This window comes from Quercus robur, chromosome 1 (assembly GCF_932294415.1).
Source record: "Quercus robur chromosome 1, dhQueRobu3.1, whole genome shotgun sequence".
Taxonomy (NCBI): Eukaryota; Viridiplantae; Streptophyta; class Magnoliopsida; order Fagales; family Fagaceae; genus Quercus; species Quercus robur.
Window position 1 is genome coordinate 14,215,219 of NC_065534.1, and position 8,027 is coordinate 14,223,245.

Sequence of the window (8,027 nt, forward strand, 5' to 3'; positions counted from 1 at the left end):
ACTATGGCAAATTCTGTGTCCGGTTACAATTTGCATGAACAAGACTTTACTTTACACTTGTGCAACTTGTGTAACTTTTGACGGCTCTTATTATATATGTTTAGGGTCATAAGAAAAGAAAGGCTAAACACATACTCACGGATTGGATGAAAAACAGCTCTAAAAAACTGAGTTTCATAAACCTCGATAGATAGCCATTTATCAAACTAGCTGTCAAGCCACGGGCTTCAACAGCTTTTAAACCTCGATAGATGCTAGCTGTCGAGTTTTAAAATCCAGCACTTCATTACTTGATTCTTGGACAGACTTGCATGGTTTTAACACTTGAACTTGAAATCTTGATTCTTAAAGCATTAAACACGCCCTAGATCTACCCAATTACAAGTAAAGTGCATTTTGTCAAATGATTAGCCAATTACATAAAATATTGACATATATTCTCAACATTGAATCACATATGTTCTAACAATCTCCCCATTTGGCAATTTGTGACAAAACCACAACAAACAAATGAATATATGAGAGAAGTCATAAATCACTTAACTCATACTCATTTGTTGAATACAATAAAATCTATTCTAACACAAATTCTTGAAAAACTTTGCAAGAAGAGAGTTTATGGTAAGAAGACTTTGACAACTTTAAACAAAACTCATCACGGCATCTTAGTGTGAAACAGAAATAGTAGATTGCACACAATAAATAAGAAACATGTGTATAAAGAGAGAAAAGAAACAATACATTGAGAGATAGGTGAAATAACATACATCAATATATATAAACCAAATTTAAGTATAATGTATGTCAAATGGTCACAAGACCAATGTACAAGAGATAATGTATCTAGAATAGAAAGAAAAGAAAAGATACAAAAATCCTCACTACATCCCTTATAAAAACTCCCCCTATCTTCTATACTAACCTTCCCCCTATGAGTATGATTACTCTCATCTCAAAACTACTTCACATTTTTGTCACGAATGACAGAGGGCAAGTAAATCAAGCAGACATCTCATCATCACTAGGCGAGCCATCATCATCATCCTCATCAGCATCATCACTGTCTGAGCCATTGTCACTCTCATCCTTAGAGGTTGGTGAAGATGGAGAGGAAGCGACAGTGAAACCACCAATGACAGCTTGTCGTCATGCGATACGACCAACACGGGTGTTCACCCGACACAACTCATCGCTGAGAGTGTCAAGGTGAGCATCTATGTGCACAAGCTGTGCCATGATGGTCTTAAGTGTCACTCCAATTGCTGAAGACGAAGGAGCGGAGGTGGATGGAGTGGTAGAAGTTGGAGGAGCTACCGTTTGAGTCTAAGGCTGCCTTGGTCTCAACTGTACTACGTTCCGTTGAATGGTAGCTACATCTATGGCACACATATACGTGAAGTGGGGAGACTCGGGATAGAAGACAGAAAAATGGCGAATGATTCTCGTGATAGCGGAAGGAAAAATGAGCTTATCACGAGTCGTCGTATCCTTATAGACATCTATAAAGGAGAGTATAAAATGAAAAGGAAAGTCAATAGAAAGATCCTCAATGATGGATAACAAAAATCGAGCACGAAGCTCTATGATAGTGTTATAGTGTGACAACGGATGAAAAATAAATGTCATCACCATGTTAAGGAATCTCGATCCTTTAGCAAAGGCAGAACAAGGGGTGTTTTGATGCTCATCCCAAGAAGATGGTGTCTTACAGAATAGAGACGCGAGTTCGTCTTTGGATACTGTTCTCAGACACTCAGAACCAGGGTAGTCAAGATGCGCTACCTTGGGAACGTGTAGTACCTCGAATACAATATCTGAAGTAACTATCATGCGTATACCCTAAACGCGAGTGACAAACTGGGGTATAGAGTAATCAAATCCGTGCATATTGGAGTAGAACTCATGTATAATCACGGAAGGGCACATGAACGAGACGCCACAAAGTGACTCCCAACCCCTACTATGGATGACAGAGGGTAGGTCAATGTCAGAAAAGTTTGACAGAATGATTTGGCATTTCTAATGAATGTCACATCGTGAAAAGTTCTCCAGGAAGTCCGATTTAGCCTTCTCATCACAGAACTGGACATGAGAGGGAGTGGGGTCAGATGGAGAAGAAGAAGAAGATACCCCGAAACAAAGAGGGTTCAGGGATGGAGTAGACTTACGTTTAGGTGTCATAATGCGACTAACGTAAGAAATAGAGAGAGAGGGAGAGAGAGAGAGACAATCAGAAAAGCACCAACAAGATACAATATAACAAATATAGAAACTTGAAAGTACATATGCATGAAAATGTATGAACATGCGACATGCAAATTTAAATGCATCACGGGTTCAGCCCAATCCAAATCTACCAGCACACAACATAGAAATAAAGTAAACACATATCTAAAATGTATGAAAAATTGTTAAAATGCACATGTGATGCAATGCATGAAGTTTAAAACTCAATGAAGCAACACCCAACCCAAAAATTGCACAAAAACCTCATTAATTTTGAAAAACCCCAAAGTTAATCAAAAATCCCAAAAGTTAGGTCAAAAGCATGAAATGCATGATAAAGAGAGGGATTAAGGACCTTACTAGTGAAGAAAAGCAAGATTAAGGTTGAAGAACACTTGGGAATGAAGTTTTGAGTGAGTGAGAGGTGTTTGGGAGGTGAAAAGACTCAAATCAGTCGAGAGAGATTGAAGAGAATAGATCTGAAATTGCGAGGCACGTATATATAGGAATTTCATAAACCTCGATCGATTGAGGTTTAAAAACGCGCCTTTTAGCTATTGAACCAGCTATCGAGGATCTAATGAGAGGTTTTCTCAACAAAGAAACTCGATGGATCGAGATAGCTATCGAGGAGATAGAAAGTTTCTCGATGGATCGAATTAGCTATCGAGAGTTATCGAGAATATGATAAAAAGCAGCTGAAGGGTCTCGATAGATAGCTTATCAGTCAAGAGCTATCAAGAAGTTATCGAGATTGCTTAAAAATAGTTTTTCAAAGAAGAGAAAAACACAAATATGAATGCAATCAAGCATACTACTCAACCAAAGATCCAAACAACATTTTAAACTCTCAAAAATATCTCTCAACACGAAAAATGTTAAGTACATAAATCCCAAAACACACACACACACACACACACAACAAGTCTAACCAATTTTATATTTCAAAAACAAGTTAAGACAGTTTAGTGAGCATATATTAACACATGTATTTCTTGTGATGGCCAAATCACATTGTACTTGCACATGTATCAAAAGTAGCAAAGAATATTGCGTGTTGTGTGTGAAAAACATTGCAAGATTGCATAAGTGTCTTCATGTTATGACGATTTGAGATATGAGAAAATCACTTTAACTCACACAAAATCATAATTGTTTGATGGGGACTATCACCTTCGAGGTACATCCTATAACTCCCACATCTCCTAGAATACATGCTTGTGATCATATATAAAGCATTTGATTCTTTTTGCTTTTTATTTTTTTTTTTGCATATTTTTCTTTTAAGCAAACCATGCATGGGCATATAAGAGAAAAAAGAAATACCCAATGATGTTAAGCATTTGACATTCCACTTTTAGCTTACCGAAGTATACAAATGTCATTTCATGATTGGTGGGGAACATTGGTGAGATGGTTGTTTATGCCTTTTTTTTAGGATTTTATAATCCATTCTGTCAAAAAGAGTAGTGATACGAGTGTTAAGTACAAGAGATCTCTTAACCTTACTCATCACAAACACGAGTCACAAATCTCACTTGCTTAGTTGTGCATAGAGATGTTCATCTAAGATATAAAAGATAAAAAATTTAGAAAATTTTGTTTCAATGGCCATCCAAGGTACACAAGTACCAATGTACACAAACACAAACACATACTGTTTTTGTATTTTTTGTATTTTTTTTTTTCTGATTTTCAATTTTTATATGAAAAACAAAATAAAACAAAACTGAAAAGTAACCAAACAAAAACATGTTAAACAAGACAAAGCAATGCATAAAACTACACTGACTCAAAACATAAAAGAAAAATACACAAGTAATGCAAAAACAAAAACATGAAGGAGAGAGAGAGAATGACAGAATTACTTGGAGCCCTTTTCCTTCCACACCTTGGAAGAACCTTTTCGTTTAGTAAACCCTTGATCTGGTGGTGAAGGGGAAGAGTTAAAATCGTTCAAGTTCGAAAGGAACATGAGGGGTTTAAGAAGATCTCCAAAAGGAGCAAAACAGGATGGAAACTGATTCTGGTCTCTCGACACAATCATGTTGTTGCTCTTTTAAGTGGCTAACCACTTGTAGCAATTCGATTGAGTATGTCTAGCTGCGCCACAGTGATGACAAAAATGTTGTTTTTTCTATTTGGGATTTTGAGTATTTTCTTTCTTAGCCCTAGAGTTTTTAATCTTTTTCTTATCAAGCTTAGGGGGTGCTTTTAAGATAGATTTACCCTTGTCTACATTCTTACTGGCTAATTCATTCTTAACATAATTGTTTTTAGTTTTAACATTATTAGCAGAAGGAACAAAAACAGTAGTACTAGTAGAAGCAATACTAGGAGAAGGGAAATCATACCCTAAATCGATTCGATCGGAAGCAAATTTCTAAAGACTGAGCATCTCATCGAGCTTAGCGCTTGAAGTCCTTTCTAGCTGAGCTTTGATTTGGAACAGTTCTGCCTCGAGCTTTTTGGTCTTCTTAGCTAAGAAATTATTCTTAAATCTCAATGCTCCAATAGTCTGATTGACTTCATCAAACTTTTTAGAGATTTCTTCTCGCTCAAGCTCCACATCACTAAGCTTCTTGGTGGCTAACCTATACAACTTCTCATGCTTTTCTGAGACATTGTATAACTTTGCATAGGCTGTGTGGATGTCATTTTGTTCATCCATCTTCTCAAACTTAGACTCCATCAATTCCTCTTCTTCATCCATATCTTCAACAATCCCCTCAGTAGGATTTACAATGGCAATGAAGGCATTTAGGATTCCATCATCCTCATCATCCGAGTCATCCTCAGGCTCAATGTCGCTCAAGGTAGTAGCAAGTGCCTTGCTTTTTCCGATGGTCTTGAGATAAGTAGGGCACTTTTATTTCATATGACCGAAACCTTAACACCCAAAGCACTTTGGTCTTGGGGGAACAATGTACTGACCACCATCCCTAGTATCATTCTTCCCTTTGTCTTGACTCTTGAATTACGAAGAACTGGATTGCTTTCGGTCCTTGTCAAATCCTTTCGCGTTGGCATTCTTCATAAACTTCTTAAACTGCCTTGTGATATAGGATTTCATCTTAGAATCTTCTTCATCTGAAAACTCATCAGTGTCACTGCTCATGGCTTTCAAAGCCATGCTTTTGTTCTTGCTCGATTTCCTGATCCTTGTCAAACCCAACTCATAGGTCTGCAGATTGCTAACTAACTCTGTCAAAGGAATCTTGTCAATATCCTTTGATTCCTCAATTGCGGTGATCTTGGCATGAAATCTCTCGGGTAGAGATCTGAGCACCCTATCACAATCTTGGGTTTAGGAATGGTTTTCCCAAGATTAAATGTTGAGTTTACTATGTCCTTGAGCTTGGCATAGAACTCATCAAACGACTCATCCTCCTCCATCTTGATCTTTTCAAAGCTTGTAGTGAGCCTCTGAAACTTTGAATCCTTGACAGCCTTAGTTCCTTCATAGGTTGTCTGGAGAATGGTCCATACTTTTTTAGCAGTTTCAGTAGAGGATATCTTCTTGAATTCCTCATTCATGACTGCACTGAATAGAGCATTCAATGCCCTATTGTTGAAGTTTTTTGCCTTGATCTTAGTATCATCCCAGTTGGCCAGTGCTTCCGTAGGCTTGGTCCAGCCTATCTCCACCGCTTGCCACACTTTCTCATCTAAAGACTGCAAGAAAGCTCTCATGCGTACTTTTTAGTATGTATAGTTCGTGCCATCAAATAAAGGAGGTATAATAAGAGACTGTCCTCTATCCATGACAAACAGGGGTCAATGGATCATACAGCAAAGATTAACCCTAATCAGAGTATGTTTGCTCTGATACCACTTGATAGGCCAAGAATGTATTGATTCCTTGTGATGAATTAATTGATTAACTAGCCAAGTTTATTAATTAATCAAATTAACATACAAAATGCGTGGTAGCACAAACAAATCACCAATTAAACTAAATGCAGGGGGAAATAAATTGACATGGTGATTTGTTTACGAATGAGGAAAACCTAGATGGCAAAAATTTCACTGGGTGATTTTAAGGTCACTACTCTCGAGAATCCACTATTATCAAAACAAGCGGTTACAAGTAAAAAAATCTCAGTACCTTATACCAACTTACAATTGAACCCTTACCCCAATACCTAATTGGATTTGTTCTGTAGTGACAATCTCTCATTTTCAATGTACGACTCCCAGTACGTGACTAACCAATTGCGCGGATCTCAGTACGTGACTTAATTACCAACTTGAGAAGAATGTTGGCTGCAAAGTTCTTCAGTTCATCACACGATGAAGATCAAGAAGTTTCTTGGTCACAAAACCCTACGGTGTACAAATACAATAGCTTCTTCAAGAGAAAGATGAACTATGACAAATTCTGTCTCCAGTCACAATTTGTATGAACAAGACTTTGCTTCACACTTATGCAACTTATGTAACCTTTGATGACCCTTAAAATAATTCTTATATATGTTTAGGGTTGTGAGAAAAGAAAGCCTAAACATGCTCACAGATTGGATGAAAAATAGCTTTGAAAAACTGAGTTTCATAAACCTTGATAGATAACCATCTATCGAACTAGTTGTCGAGCCACAGGCTTCAGCAGCTTTTAAACCTCGATAAATGCTAGCTGTCGAGCTTTAAAATCCACCACTTTATTACTTGATTCTTGGACAGACTTGCATGGTTTTAACACTTGAACTTGAAACCTTGTTTCTTGAAGTATTAAACACATCCTAGATCTACCTAATTACAAGTAAAGTGCATTTTGTTAAAGGATCAACCAATTACATAAAATATTGACACATGTTCCTAACATTGAGTCACACATGTCCTAACAAAATGATTTGATTAGAAGTCAAGGAAACGAAAAGAGGAAGTAAGACCTACAATAATATAGGTAGAAGCATTAAAAGTGCATGTTAATTACAAAAAAAAAAAAAAAAAAAAAATGAATAGGAGTAAGAATTTAAAGTATGGTTTTGGATATTATAGAATGATGACATAGGAATACATGTGATTGCTTGTAATTAATTTGGTGAGAATCTATAGTCAATTCTAAAAAAAATTTGAGGTTTGTTTGTAATTAATTAGGTGAGAATTTATAGTCAATTCTGAAATTTTGAGGTTTAAATGTTGCAGTGTTTCTTCTTGTTAAGGTTTTTATATATTTTATTCTAAAATGTGGAGAGAATAGTTTAAAATATTCTCAAAGAAAATTATGAACTCTATATTTTAAGCAAGGGTTATATTTTCTAGGATATTTAGAAGAATACAAGTTTTTTTTTTTTTTTAAGAAATAATTATATGGTGATTGTTTTTGGATAATTTAATTTTTATAACAATTAAGCGTGACCTTTTATAACAATAATTATTTGCAAATTACAAGGCTTATTTAGAACATATGGTAACTTGGAGACTTTGGACATCTCACCTAGTAAGGGTGACCTTGAAATAGTTTCCTCTCCAATTTAGTTGGATTAAAATAAATTTTGATGTGATAATTAGGCCCATGCCACCATTATTGCTGTTGTTGGGAGAAATGAATTTGGAGATATTTTATTTGCTTACTCAAGTCTGTTCCCTCCCTTTCATCCAACTCTTGAAGAAATGCAAGCTGCACTTCAAGCCATCAAACTAGCAGTCTTGCACAAGTATTCTTATGTTCTTTTTGAAGGAGATTCCAAAGGAGTTATTGATACTTTGCAGAATATTCACTCCTCTCCTCCATGGTTCATTGTTTCTTATCTCCTAGACGTCAAAGTTGTATTAAGTTCTCTCATTTGCTAGGATTCTCT